Genomic DNA, 16025 nt, shown 5'->3' with positions numbered 1-16025 from the left:
TTTTAATTTCAAATTAAATTGTCTGGAAATCACAAAATGAAAACCTTTTGCAGAGCTACACAAAAAACAAAGGAAATAGGAAAAATAAAGGAAAAAAAGGGGGGAGTTTTTAAATTGAGCTGCATTCAACCCAATTTTATTAGCACTGCCTCTGCTACATTAATCCCCTGAGATACTCAAATTCTAGTTATGTGATTTATAAATGGATGGACATCCAAGCTGGGGAAACCATTTTGAAATGCACAACATTTTCATATATCTGCGTCCACACACTTGTTTTCAAAGTTTACATAAATCCATTCCAGTGTGAGGGGATCTGGCAGGAGAATATTTTACTAAATAGCCTTGTAATAAATCTAAGATTAAACCAGAAATATGTTTTCTGTGACAACTTTCTACAGATTTAGTTTTAATAAATACATCTGAACAATTAATGCAAATAATTAAGTTGATTAAAAAAGTTTTTAATATAACATTTTGATTAAAATGACAATAATATAATTACACAACATAGAAACTGAGAAAAATGTAGGGCAGCAAGGAGCCACAAATTCAAGACCCAGAAAAGTGCATGACCACGAATTTAAATCGATTTTAAGTTAATTCAAAAGTATAATGAATTTATCTTATTGTCTTATCAGAAATGTATAACTGTATAAAAAATAAAATTGAGAGTATCCCAGGGCAATCAAGAAAGTTCTGAAGTGTCACCATATGTTCAGATGCTCTATTTTAGTCTCATTTTAGTCATGTGCTGCTTGGTTTTCTGGTGAGGAAGCTGGTGCTCTTGCCATTAAAAAGCCTTGACAGAGTTCCAGGTGGCCTGGTAGCAGCGATTAGTTCATGTTTAAGATTGTCCTTTATCTTTTTATTTTGTTTTGTTTATTGTTTATGTTGTTATTTTAATAAATATTCACAGAATATGATGTAACTGTATAAATAAAGTGTTGCCTAAGAAGTCTTTAATTATGTTACCTTAGGTGTTAACAGGTGTATAAAATATGGTGTCTGAGTAATACATATCATAAAATTTCCATTTGGTTGGTGTGATAATGCTCCCAGAGTTGTGCAATTCCTACTTATGCAAAGATTTCCAGTAACACAACTCTTGTGTCTCGAGAGATTCCTTTATGGTAACCAGTACATTCTTGTGAAATGTAGGTTTATACGGCTAACATCTTTACTCAAGGTGATATTCAAGGGTACGAAAATACAATGTTTTCTTGAAATTTAGTACAGGAGTTTACATACATGTCTGAAACAATGTAGAAATACTATAATCATTGTATAACAAACCTCACATTATATAATTTAGTGTTTTTCCTTCTTATGGATGCATTTCACTATCAGTCCCTGTTTGCTCCACTAGAGCACATATCCCAGAAGAAGACCATAGACATGGTTTAGTCAAATTTAGCTTTGCTTTATTCAAAAAATTGTTACATGCTGTAATCATGGCTGTAAGAGATACATGTGTCACTGAAACTACTTAACCTTTTTCAGTGCAACCTATTAGGGATCATCTTATTTAAAAACATTCTCCATTGGTTCCTGAAGACTGAGAGAAGAAATTTGAGATGTGTTGAAAGGAGAAGCTATATACAAGGTGCTGAATTCTCACTGTGTATTCTTGTGACTGTTCTCATTGTGCACTTAAACTGCAGTTAATTGAGAAGCTAAATAACATGTTAAATTTCCTGATAGACTGAACTCCGTTTGATTTGAAACAGTTCAAATCAGTGCGCCGAGAGTACAGGCAAATCAGATAGAGAGGAAGCTCGGCAGAACTGTATCTGTTCCATGAGGGGAAGATGCCAGCTGTGCAAACATCTGAATTGGTGCCAGGCTCTGCACTTTTCACCCAAAGAGTACATTTTGTAAACAAGTACTTTGTGGAGAATGGGCTATTTCTAACTTGGAAATTAAGCTAAATGAAAGAATAAGCTAGACAGCAGGTTGGTTACTCGCTGGTGCTGTTTTTATTATTATATTTTTAATATAATTAACATGTTAAATCAGCTGTCAAGAATGTGAACAGTTTCACCTTCACTTTGAGAATATATACTTCCTCTTTAGCCAGAGGCGATTCTTGGGTATGTGGGGCCCCCAGGCAATGATGCCGGGGGGGGTTCGGCGGAGTTTTCGGGCGGGGGGTGCGGGGGAGTTTTCTTCCGTGAGAACAGGGGGGTGTGGCACAGTTTTCACCCGTGAGAGCAGGGGGGGGTGGCGGAGTTTTCTCCCGTGAAAGTGGGTGGGGGGCGGTGTTCAGTGGAGTTTTATGCCGTGAAAGCGGGGGGGGGGAGCGGTGCAGTTTCCTCCCATGAGAGCGGGAGGGGGGGTGCGGCGGAGTTTTCTCATCAGCCCGGGGCACCAGGCAATTGCCTAGGATGCCTACCCCCTTGCAGTGACCTGTATGTCAAAGGCAGCTTTATTAATCCTGTTTTGTTTTCTGCCATTTTCATGGTGTTGTCCGGAAACCATTATTACCCCCACCTCCTTCCAAAGATATAGTTTATATAAAAAGCTAGCAGGCGGTATTACTTTCCAACCCAGGGAAATGGGGGGGGAGTTATCCTTAACTTGAGAATGTCCCAGCTCCAAGATTCAAAGTAAGATGTCAAATAACCTACTTTGTGGACATAAAAGATCTCCTCAGCACTGAGGCTGACCTTCGTGCCCTGGCCAAATTCCATAACATTTCAGCTGGGTTGGAGGACAATCTCGCCAGAACCTCACACTTATACCCCCTCACTGTGTGCCCTAGGAACTCTAAAGCCGTATTCTCTGCACTCCTTTATGTGCTTGCAGACTTATTTTTTTGATAATTATGCATACCAGGAAGGGGTGCTTTCAAGTGGTAAGTCAATGGGCCTTCTCATCTGTTCTCGGCTAAGTTTTTTATAAGCTCAATATGTCCCTTAAGCCATTAAAAAAATAAAAATAAAAATAAAATCTTGAGGTTAAGTAAATCCCTTGTGGATGAAGTGTGCAGGCTTTTATGAACTTGACCTTCAGACTGCAATATTGAGGGCAAATGTCTTTTTTGGTGGATTCTTGATGGTAACCTAGATAATGAAGTACTAGCTATATGATTGGTAAAGAATGGAATGTTATCATTCCACAGGCTTAGACTTATCATTAGTGGTCTGCTATTAAAAACTTATATTTAATTGCTGTAAAATAACTTGAAACATAACAACCAAATCAACACTGATCTTGCTTTGCCAATCACATTTACAGTATAAAAATTACTTGTAAACTTTGTATTTATTATTTTATTATTTTGTATATAGCAGCTTTTTAATATTCTATATTGTTCGTTTTAATGTACAGTTATACATTTATTGTCAACTGGAACTCCTTCTATGTCTGTGGTAGTTTTGTTTGCTTCCTCCTGAAGCAAAAATATAAATATAAACATACAAGCAATACAAGTCCTACCTGTATACATGTTTTCGCCCTAATGAGCTAAGATAAAAGGTCATGCTTCCTTTGTGTATTTTGCCAGTTTTGTTACAAATGAAATGAAGCGAGTAATAGCAGTCATTTTATACTCGTTGCAAATGTATTTCCTATGCTACTCATTTAAACCAGATATGCTGAATGCTATATTATCCCCCACATTTTATTTCTCATTTTGAGTTACTCTGAAGTAAGTTTGACACTGTTATGGTGCAAGTTGAAACCCTCTTTAAAATAATTGAAAAAAATCTGATAAACAAGGATCAAAAATAAAATGTTTCAAAATGAAAACCACAAGGATAATAGGAAATGCTTTCAGTAATAAACCCAGTATAATGTGTGTGTATATATATATGTGTGTGTATATATATATGTGTGTGTATATATATATATATATATATGTGTGTGTGTGTATATATATATATATATATATATATATATATATATATATATATATATATATATATATATATATATATATATATTATTTTTACATAAATTATACATAAAACAAAATTATTACATTCATTATTAAATTTTTACCAAGATCCAACCATAATGAGCATTTTAAATGTTCATTGTCCTTTAAAAAACAAACAAAAAGCCAACAACAATTTAAGTCACAATGTTCCTTTTTCTAAACTCACTAGTTTAGCATAGTGTGTCCAATCCTACTTTTTAACCCAACTGAAAAGTACTCCAGCACCTCCCTAGGAGAACAGAATACCACACACACAGCAGGCCAATCCTGATAGAGGACTGACACCACACTCACTGATAATGGCACAAACTGGCTTTCATAGCCACAGCAGCAACACAAACTACCATTACATTAGTCAATTTATTGTCTGCCATGTAAGGACTCCCTAGCTCAACTGGCTAGCGTCAAGTTCTGAACCAGTGATCTTCAGGTTATAAGGCAGGGGTGTCCACAGTTGAGTCTCTGATCTGGAAGGTTGTATGCAGAGTTGAGGCCAACTCCAATCAATATCAAATCTGAATTGAAATTGGAAGTGAAATTTATTATTTATAGTTTGAGCTGGAATTAGTTGTAGGTATTTTGCTAAATTTAGTAATTTACTGTACATTTAGAACTAATAGCTCCATACATCTAAGCCCTTAAAAAAAAGATTTCCCTTAAGCGAACAAGTGAATGTTTCCTAGTCTTTAGAAATAGGTTACCTATGAAGCTACCAGAGTTGGACTCTGAGTGAAGACATCTGCTTGGAAAGCTACTTGGAAGTCAGTGGGCTGTGTATTCTAATCACATATGGGTTGCCAGTTCCAAAGGGTGTCTTACAATGTGCTTAACTCTGGCCTTAATCTTACGATCATCTCAATCTTCACAAGGCAATATTAAAATGAGATAGTCATAGATGGCTGTGTATTAGCCAGCCTTTTATTGAAATGTCTCTTGGCACTACAGAAAAAGCACCCAACATGTCGTCGGAGCTGTTCTACCGCATATCTCATTAACCTCTCCTCATCTCCCGGGACTTGTACCAATAAACATAGCAGGCAGGTCTTAAAATGACATTTTCAGGAAGTCAAAATCAATGATTATTTTGCACTGCCTTCATTATCCCTGGCTTCTCCATGAAGTGGATTTTCCCTTTCCAGTTAATATGCAGAAATAAAAAGGCCCATGCTCATTTAAATGACCACAGACATACAATATGCAGTTAAAATGAAAATACATAATACATAAACCTTTTTAATTTTAAGAAAAATAAGTTAATTCTAAAGAAAGCTGACAAAATTTCACCTCCTACAAAATATTACATCAATTAAGATTTAAATATAAATGGACCAAATCCTTGCTTACTCACAATGCTGTCTTGGTTAAATACAAGCTTAGAGATCACTAAATACAGTTACGTAAGATAGAAGCTCTTGTGTAAAAGGTTGATAGTAGCTACTTGGGAGTTTACATTTTATATATGCAAGCTGACAGCCTGACTGAAACTTTACTCGTCAGTTCTATTATTTATTGGGTCTCACTTATTTTGAATACATCTGCCAGATCGCTTCTAAGCCATGTTTCATCCTGCATTTGGAAGTTAAATTGTTACAGGGTAATGTTGTCTCACCAAATGCTTTGTGTACAACAGTTCCACTACATCAGTTTACATTTGAAATTTTAATGTGAAGGTAAGCTTCAGATCTTTGAGCTCCCTTGTTGAGGAAGCACATTAGTTTCAGTTGTGTGTTTCCAATTCACTGAATGTTATTAGTGTGGATGACCTAATTTGAAGTATGAACTGTGGTAGATATTGATACTAACTTGTCAAAACATGGACATTTCAAGATTTTTCTTGAAAATATTTTGCCCCAATTTTGAGATTCTCCAGGAAATGGCAGTTTTTAGGTCATAGAATGTTGTGCCTGTTGAACTGTCTTCCCATTGCTGAAATAGTTAGGTCCATAAATATTTGGACAGTGACACAATTGTCATGATTTTGGCTCTGTACACCACCACAATGGATTTGCAAGGAAACAATCAAGATGTACTTTACATCCAAATTGGGTGAACGGTGTCGGAATTACACCCATTTTTATATGTGGTCCCCCCAATTTTAGGGGCTCAGAAGTATTTGGACAAACTAGCAGAATCATGAATTAAATTGTGAGTTTCAATACTTGGTTGCAAATCCTTTGCAGTCAATGACTGCCTGAAGTCTAGAACCCATAGACATCACCAGATGCTGGGTTTCTTCCCTGGTGATGCTCTGTCAGGCCTGTACTGCATCTGTCTTTAGTTCCTGCTTGTTCTTGGGGTGTTTTACCATCAGTTTTGCCTTAGAAATCAAAACAAACCAATCAGAGAGATAGCAAAAACATTAGGTGTGGCCAAATCAACTGTTTGGTATATTATTAAAAAGAAAGAACACACTGGTGAACTCAGGAACACCAGAAGGCCCGGAAGACCATGGAAAGCAACTGTGGTGGATGAAAGAAAAATGATTTCCCTGGTGAAGAAAAACCCCTTCACAACAGTTGGCCAGATCAAGAACACCCTCCAGGAGATAGGCATATCTGTGTCAAAGTCAACAATCAAGAGAAGACTTCACCAGAGTAAATACAGAGGGTTTACAACAAGATGTAAACAGAAAACAAGAAGACCAGATTAGAGTTTGCCAAGAAACATCTAAAGAACCCTGTACAGTTCTGGAACAATATCCTATGGACAAATGAGACAAAGATCAACTTGTACCAGAATGATGGGAAGAGTATGGAGAAGGGAAGGAACTGCTCATGATCTGAAGCATATCACCATCTGTGAAGCATGTTATGGAATAGGCATGTATGGTGGCCAAGGGAACTGGTTCCCTTGTATTTATTGATGATATGACTGCTGACAAAAGCAGCAGGATGAATCCTATATTATCTATATTATTTTCAGATTCTGCTCAGATTCAGCCAAATGCTTCAAAACTCATTGGACGGCACTTCACAGTGCAGATGGACAATGAGCCGAAGCATACTGTGAAAGCAACCCAAGACTTTTTTAAGGCGAAGAAGTGTAACGTTCAGTCACCTGTCCTGAATCCAATTGAGCATGCATTTCACTTGCTGAAGGCAAAACGCCCCAAGAACAAGCAGAAACTAAAGACAGCTGCAGTACAGGCCTGGCAGAGCATCACCAGGGAAGAAACCCAGCAACCAAGTATTGAAACTCACAATTTAATTCATGATTATATTAGTTTGTCCAAATACTTTTGAGCCCCTAAAATTGGGGGGACCACATATAAAAATGGGTGTAATTCCTACACCGTTCACCCAATTTGGATGTAACTACCCTCATATTAAATATGAAAGTCTACACTTAAAGGAAATCTTGATTGTGTCCTTACAAATCCATTGTGGTGGTGTACAGAGCCAAAATGATGACAATTATGTCACTGTCCAAATATTTATGGACCTAACTGTATGTTTAACTAAGGACTACATTTTGGAGTTTCACCTTATGGTTAAATTATACTTTGTCACTTGCCAAATACACATATGCCAGTTCTCAAAATTACAATAACTTGTTAAGGAGATTGTAAATATATCCAGTTGGAATGTTATACCATACCAAAATACTCTAAGTAACATCCATGTTCATATTTATTTACTTGTTTTTTCATGTATTTTAAATTTTACCAGGGAACATACAAACTATTAAGCCACACAGTCATTAACTGTGAAAATGGCTACAGCTGCCAGGCAACAATTTTAATAAGGACCCAGCTGCTGTCAATGAGTTGGCAATATATATTTCTGTGTCTTTCTTCCAAATATATTATCAGTTGTGCCCTGTATGGCTGCCTGACGATGATGATTCAGTGTACCTAGAAGAATTGATGCTGTTTTGAAGGCAAAGGATGGTCACACCAAATATGGATTTGATGTAGATTTTTCTTCTGTTCACTCACTTTGCATTTAGTTAATTGATAAATATAATCAATCTATTAACATGTCTAGTTTTGAAAGCATTCTAACTATACAGCATTTTTTCACACCTGCCTAAAACTTTTGCAGTGCATGACCGAGAATTTAAATGAACTTGATCACTATGACAAATTTAAGATGGTTTTAGAGCATCCCAGAGCAATCAAGAAAGCTCTGAAGTGTCACCATTCATTTGGTCCCTCTCTACCCAAGCTGTGCCAACCACAAACGCAATCATGCACAGCACAGCAGAGGAAGCTGTGGTGCTTGCCTAGCCAGTACACTCTGAGTGAGAGAGACATCTTTGCCTGTGGCTTCTGGGCCTCTGTTTGAATTCATGTTAAGGAGCCTTAGATAGTTCTTAATGATTTAAGATTTGATAATGATTTATGTCTGTTAATTGAATCACAAGAGTATGATGTAACTGTATAAATAAATGTATTGACAAATAAAATCTTAATTTTGTTACCTTAATTGTAATAGAGGTTTTTACAATATGATGTTATGTGATAATGCTCCCCAAGTTGCGCCAACCCAATGTTTTTCAGGAATGCAACTGCCTCGTATCTTGAGCCCAAACATTTCTACAGAAGCAGTAATTTTTAGTTTTAAGTAATCAATATAACCAAAGTGTGGCCAAATGTTTTAGTCGCCCCAGTAACCCAATCAGGATTGCCCCATGAGTCAGTCACCCCTCCTCCCCGCTGTTGTACCCTTGAGCAAGGTGCTTTGCCTAGATTTCTCCAGTACAAACCCAGCTGTATAAATGGGTAATAATGTGATATAACAATTATAGTACAACAACTGGATAAGGGTGTCTGCTAAGAAATTGAGTAATAACATCTGCTAATCTGGAAGTCTGTAAAACTAGCCCTTAACATTGTAAGTCTCCCAACACCAAGTGCAAGTTATACATCATTCAATGCTTGCTTTGTTGAAGTGTTTGTATGTGGTCTGGTTTGAAGGAATATGAAGTGACAATGCATTTTGTTTGGCTGTAACAGAACTAGAAGCTCCACAGAAGAGTCAACTGTAGGATGGGTCATAATGTCATGATACTGTAATTTCCAAGGAATCCACAGGACCACAGTGAATCAATAAGATGTTTATTAGAGAATGGTAATAAAATAATCTAGAGAAACAGGTGACAGATAAAGAGGCTCTCCGACTCAGTGAAGGTAGTGAGCACTGAGAAAAATAGGTGCAGTCATTTATAGGTTGAGACCTCAAAACCAAACAAAGCCTAAATCCATATATAGGAATAATTGAAAGAATCAATGAGTATTAATTAAATACAGATTAAGATGCAAATCTAACAGATTATATTTGCTACTGAATAATCAACAATATAGCTAATAAGTAAATGTCATACCCCATGGTATAATTCTACCTTGTGCTCAACTCTCAGAAACAACAGGAAGGTTTGTTATCAATGTAACCATTTTTACAGTAGTATTACTACTTCAGCCAAGTCTTTTATTTAAATAATTTTATATATAAAAAAGGCATGCATTGCCATTGTGTGAAGAATATGGCATAACAAAGTTTTTTTACACTCCATCTGTATTTAATTACATTTTAAAAATGAAAACTCTCTAAGTTGTAGCTTTGTAGATAAAACACAGTGCCTTTGCTCTACATTTGAAAATGTACTGAGAATAACCATACAGTACAGCACATTTGTTTGCAGTGAAGCTCCCTTTTCAGGACTGAAAGAAAATGTATAAATGAAATGAAGACCTCTTAATAGAGTACAGTGTTTTGGGAAACTCATGGCTTTGACTCATGGTTGAAACCTCAACTATTGGATTCTGAGACTACTTTTTTCCTAAAGTAACATTAGAGTCCAAGATAACTGTATGTCAGTGCTTGTGGAATGAATCAAAATATGTTCAGCCAGTGGACTGTTACCAGACTGTTTCTGTTCGCATTGCCTAGAATAACAGCTGAAGTGTTTTGGGAGGATTAATCTGGTAGCGGCTGTTTATAATTTTTTTTCCTCTCCTATCCATCAAAACTAATAACAGCAACAGGGCAAGGGGATGAAATAAAAAGGACAGTTCGATGGAAACAGTTTGTCGGCAGGAGCTTAGTTGTCAATGCAGTCCCTCTGACAGCTTGCCTCATATCAGAGTGGCAGGCAGTGCAACAGCATTTCCAGGCCCCTTTGGAGAGAATTGTTGACAGTTGTGATCAGCGATGATTGAAGCGCATTACCGTTTATTACTTTTTTTTTTTCTCCTTCTCCCCCTTCCTTAAAGTGCCCATCTGAATGCTCGGTGGTTTCCCGTCTGGTGAGAGAAGTGCTGGGCCCGGTAGTTTGAGTGGCAGTTGCATATCAGCCCCCGTGGGGGATTGATAGACAAGGAACATCGTTATTAGACGCCTTCCCCATAATTGCTGACATTTATCCAGTGTTTCAGCGTATTTGCTAATGTATTAATGCAGTCATTCTTTGAGGGGCTGCACATGCCTCCTTAGCCCTGGCTTTTATAGATTCTTAAATTTGTGGGCCCACACAAGCTTAGTCTCCCATTGGTTGCCGTAGCGACAAGGCTCAGCGATAAGCCCAGACAGAGCCCTTTTGTGATTGCTTTTTTCAGGTGACATTAAGTGGGGAGCCTGAGAAGTGTCCTTTTGAGACGTGCTTCTGCTTGCTAAACAAAAACTGCTATATGAGGAAGTCCTCAGATGAAAGCTAACTTACTGGCAGAAATTCATGGTCTGAAGTTTTAGGATTACCTAACCTCCCACAAGTTTTACTTGTTACTGTTTCATATAGTTTATTTTTAATTACATTACATTTCTACGCTTGTTAGACTTGAGTCAAATATTTGTTAGTGAGTGTATGACAGCAGCTTGCTTTATTTTAAAACTCCTATCTCTCACACTAAAGATCAAACAATATTAGTACTTCAAAATAATATTAATAATTTTAACTTAACTAATACGTTGTTTTTATTTTTTTAATGTTTGTCTATACATCTGTATAATAACATAATTCTTTGTTTCAATAAGTGGTGTTCACTATAGCAGTTGTACTAATTTTAAATTACTGTCACAATGTTCCATCTAAAAATAATGACAAGGAAAAAAGGTTTGGCTGCATATAATGCAGTGGCGCTTTTTAAATTGAAGAGTAGAAACAAATCAGTAGGCAGTGGCTGGTAGTTTTTACTGGAGAACCATAGGTAGCTGAAATTGTTTCCTTGAGTTGTTTTTAAAGTCTATATAATCATGAAATGTATATTATAGTGGGTTACATAGCCCAGCTCAGACCTCATTAAATGCAGTTTGGCAGGCATTTCTTTATTTTTTTTAATCATGAAATGTTAATCTCCAGATTTTTATAAAACTGAATGGGATATTTGGGTTGATGGAAAATTATAACTTTTACATTTTTTCAATTTGTATTATTGTGACCATGTATATTTAAATGGTAACATTTAAACAAAGAAATGGTTAGGTTATAGGTTAGATGAAGGAGAGTAGCCCACCATTGTATTGACAATTCCACAAAGAACATAGTCCCCAGTATTGAATGTAATGTTGGGGAAAGTGCCATCAGTCTAATCATGAATTACAGGTCCACAAACAGTCAGTCTAACCTGAATAGGCCTAACAGGTGTTCTAGGTGGGACTTTTTTTTGTTTTTTTTGTTATAGAAAACCTTGCTAACCACCCCCCACCCCCAAGTCAAAATACAGAGATCCAGGTGATGGGATGAGAGGCTCTAATACAGCTGTCAGTAGTTATTATATCACGCTCACAGCCAGACACACATTCAAAACACTGCCACTTACAAAAACTGGGAGAGCCCTTTTCCCTAAAGCAAGTGTTAATTAAAAGAATCCAAAGAAAAAGAGGTGCTGTCTTTGTGAGCAGCAGAGTAGCAGGTCACTGGGGTTAACCTCCTGCACTTCTGAATGGGCCAGGAGATAGTACCCAGGGCCCACTGGTCATTAAGAGGCCTGGGGACACACAGGTCAAGCTTTGATCTGGACTGAACTTTTGCATACCCTAATCTGTCCCCTTCATTAAAGTGGGAAGTGATCAACGTATATACACTTATTAAGAGCTTAAAAGGAAGGGTTTATCATCAAGGTTTCACATACTTCACCATTCTCACATCAAGTGCCAGCAGCAATCGTTTGAGTAATAGTAGGAAATGTGTCTAGAGTGGCCTACAATTGTTTTTTTTTAATAAACTGTTAACAAAAACTGCCAATCTAATTAGGTTGATATATATGTATTAGGGGTTTTAATCATCAACTTTAATTTTTAATTGATCTACAGCACCTGTTTGATTTATTAATTGATTTATCATATATTTTACTAATTCATTTTTATAAATATTGTGATTGCCATAAGTTGTATTTTGCAAGAAAGTCTTAGTTATGGTTTAACTGCATTTTTGTTTGAAATGTGGAAATGTTTCCTTCATATTGCAATAGAGGTGTGATTGTATCATATCTATCTATCTATCTATCTATCTATCTATCTATCTATCTATAATCAAGGCATACCTCCGTGCTTCAGCAAGTAATTTGCAAGTTGTAGCAGGTGCTCAATCACAATAGGGCAATAAATCCAAGCAGACTGCTATCCACTGATGATTACCCTCAAATGGACTCGTCAGGAAAAGCACAGGATGTGAGAGCACACTTGATAAATTAAGTTATAGATTTAATTAACATTAAAAATATGTAAATTGCTCTGAAGAAGACCCTGGTTGAAATGTTAGCTATTCTTGTATGGAATGTATTCATTAAACATAACTTTGAAGATATCAAGTGTGCTCTCACATCCTATGTCAATTTGAGGGAAGTCATCAGTAATCTGCAGTCTGCTTGTGTATGTGTGTGTGTATATATATATATATATATAATACATAAATATTTTTTGTCAAAATAAATGTACTGCAGCTTACACAATTTCTTAAATACATGCAGGTAGATCAAATATTCTCAAATACATCACATTATACTTTTTGTCAAGCAGTCTTAACACACTTGTGCTAAAATGCAAATTTGTTTTTGCTTACTGTTATTTGTGATCTAGTTGTTTTCAATTATTGCTTTGTCTATTTGACGTCTTGTCTCCTTGCAAGGTTCTTTACAGGGCATGACTGATCTTTGAATAGACTTTCTTCTATAGATCGTTTCACTCTCTACTGGTTGTGCTGCTCCTTAGGCACTATCTGGGAGACAGTGTTTAACCAAATTAGAGAGAGGAGCCAAGCTGATAACATTGAAACCCTGCATCGCACCATATTCTCGGGACCCTGTACTGCCAAATCAACTTGTTGCTACAGGGCAGCACCTAAGTTCATTAACTGCCCTCACACATAGTGTCCTAATCACAGCAATGTCAGCATTACACCTGGCACCTCTGTCACTTCATGCATCTTTTACAGTATCTAGCAGAAGTGGAAATGTAGCATTTGGCTGAGACAGGTGCACATTTATCAATAAAATTATTCAAATGCAACAATACAGACCCTTAAGATCATAAGGTGGCGCCAGAAGGTACTTCTCATAGGAAACTCGCGATCAGATGGGAAACTTATGTTTGATGTGCTTTGAACCTACCTCTGCAATAATTAGTTGGAAATGGGGAATGAACACATCATTATACCTTTTGAGTCCATGTGTTTAGTTCAGCTATGTTTTACTTGTTTTTGTAATATTCTGTTGTGTTGTGTGGCGTTGCTGTCCCTAAAAAAATACAGCAAAACCTTTTTGGCAAAAGGTAATGACTTGTCCATGTAACACTGCTTTTAAAGTACAACGTTTGGCATTACTGAAACTTGCATGTAAACACACTGTCCAGACACTGTAATGAGATCACACAACAGTTTTTAATTTATTATTATTTGTTTAATTGTATCAGTGCTTCAAAGGTTGTTATATACATTTGATTTCCAGTGAGGTTCTGCACTTTGATAATTCTGATCATTCACTCCTGCACCACACTTTTCCCATAATGGATTTCTCTAAGTGCTTTGCTGTTCTAATAATATAGCATTGGAAAGTAGTAAAAGCATGAACAGAATACTCAATAATTATTAAGAGGAGTGTAGTCACTTACAGTAAGAACAGTTAGAAGCCATTGAGGCATATGAAGTAGAAAAATACAGCTTCAGTGAATAAAGAATAGATTTAATAAAATACTTCAGAAAAGTAATGCCAGTGCTTCTTTTTTAGTGTTTGAGTGCATTTCATATGTCTGCCAATGTAATCAGGCAGTGCATTAGATCTGTAAAATGTAATTCTAATAAAACATGAAACACTATCTTATTTGTGACAGACAGTAAAGACCTGAAACACCATAGCTAAAATGAAATGGCAGCAAAACTATTATTTTTGCTCTTCCTCTCTTCAAAATTCTTCTAAAGAAATTAGATCTTGAATTACACTTCTCTGTGGCAACAGATGATCTTCAAATGTCCATGTTCCAGCAAAAAATAAAGATATTAGTCTGGTCTTTTATGTATAGAGCTAGCAATGCACCTTAGTGAATAAGGGATAGACACTGTCCCACCCTACTTCTGCCTTTCACACAATTTTTGCTTTGGCAGTGTGAGAGGCAAGGCCGGGGTCAAGGCGGATCTTTCAGTGGAGGAGACTACAAAACCTCTCCTCCAAGACTCCAAACCCCAGAAGCCAGCAGGGCTCCTGATAGCCATAGCCCCACCCACCACTTCCTCTATAAACGGAAGCAGGAAACCAACCACTGTGTGCATTCTTGGCTGGGGTATCAAGGTGCACAGGAGGGTGAGAAGAAGAAGAAGAAGAAGAAGAAGAAGAAGAAGATGGAGAGATGGGGGAGAGCAGGAAAAGGAAGTTGAAAGTTGACTGATTCACTGGCTTGAGACACTTTTTCTGGACCTGGACCATTCTCCCTCTTGAACCCCGGACTGTCTGACAACCTCCCACCGGTAACGAACTTTGATGATGGACCTACCTTACCCCTTTTATACTTCTGGCTGCCCAGTGTTCGGCATTTACTATTATTGTTATTACTGTTTGTTTGTAGTTAGGGACCATTTGTTTAGTTAGTGCTCAAAGAGAGCTAGGTTTTTGTTTTTGTTTTGTGTTGACACTGTGCTTGCCATTGTGGGAAGTAATAAACCAACAGCAAGCCTGTTTTGTACCCTCTGCCTGCCTCCATACTGTGTGTTTCAAGACCAGACCCCGCCTACAAACAAGCCCTTTTTGTGACAGGCCCCCCAACCTGCTACAGTACCTACAAACTAAGGGGGGCCAACCTCACTTAAATAAAGTTAAGATTATGCAAATGTACAGAGTGGAGAGGTTCATTGCTCTGGACTAAGAGCTTACTTTCTGCAGAGAAAAATACACTGTGGATAAGTGGGCTGTATATTTTGGGATAAGTGGGATGTGTCTCCTTAATGCACCAGTAGGGTGACATTTCCCAGTCTCTTTCCTCACTAATTGGCATACTAAACCTAAATTGTACAGGTGCATGATTTCCTCCCAAGGCACCTTTGCCTATCTAGAGCCTGTGTCCTTTTCTGCCTTATATTACAAGGGGACAAAAACAATGTGAGGGGATTGCATTATGTATTTTTACAGCTGTGTGAGACAATGTTTCTCTTTCTGGGTAGGAATGAAAATCTAATTGTTTTCTAACCAAAGGCCTGAACAAAGCAACATTAGTAGACTGATAGACTCCAGAATGGTACATCCTGTAAAAACCTATGTCTGGTGTTGTAGGGTGTGTCAAATACACTGGAATGAGCTGGTCTCCGCTTCAGTCTATGGTTGAAAAAACAGGCCAGAGTATTCCTACAGTAGGGTGGCCAGCAGTTGACTGTGAACATAACAAAAAACGGACCAGGTCATTAAAAATGCCAAATGTCAAAACCCCACACAATGCCTCTCGTTACGTGACCATGTTCAAATGATCCAGTGACCACACTGTAAAAATACACAACCATACAACCTGATGACCTGTTCATAGTGCGAAAAGCACCCTAAATTGGCGACCATTTGTTCTTGGTAGTGAGTACGAACCAAACTGGTTCCCTGCTAATAACCAATAACCCATTAAAACACAATGGAAGGAATCTGGAAAAACAGGGAGATGATCGAACTTTACAAAGA

The 16025-nt window shown here is 37.2% G+C and overlaps 1 protein-coding gene across 1 annotated transcript in view; it reads left to right on the top strand.

The window, feature by feature from the left end:
* faf1 (Fas (TNFRSF6) associated factor 1) overlaps nucleotides 1-16025 on the top strand; it is a 252547-nt gene that overhangs the window by 158498 nt on the left and 78024 nt on the right. The window lies entirely within an intron of this gene.

This window comes from Amia ocellicauda, chromosome 19, assembly GCF_036373705.1.
Source record: "Amia ocellicauda isolate fAmiCal2 chromosome 19, fAmiCal2.hap1, whole genome shotgun sequence".
Taxonomy (NCBI): domain Eukaryota; kingdom Metazoa; phylum Chordata; class Actinopteri; order Amiiformes; family Amiidae; genus Amia; species Amia ocellicauda.
Note: the sequence above shows the minus strand (reverse complement) of the source record. Positions and strands in the feature narration are given on the sequence as shown.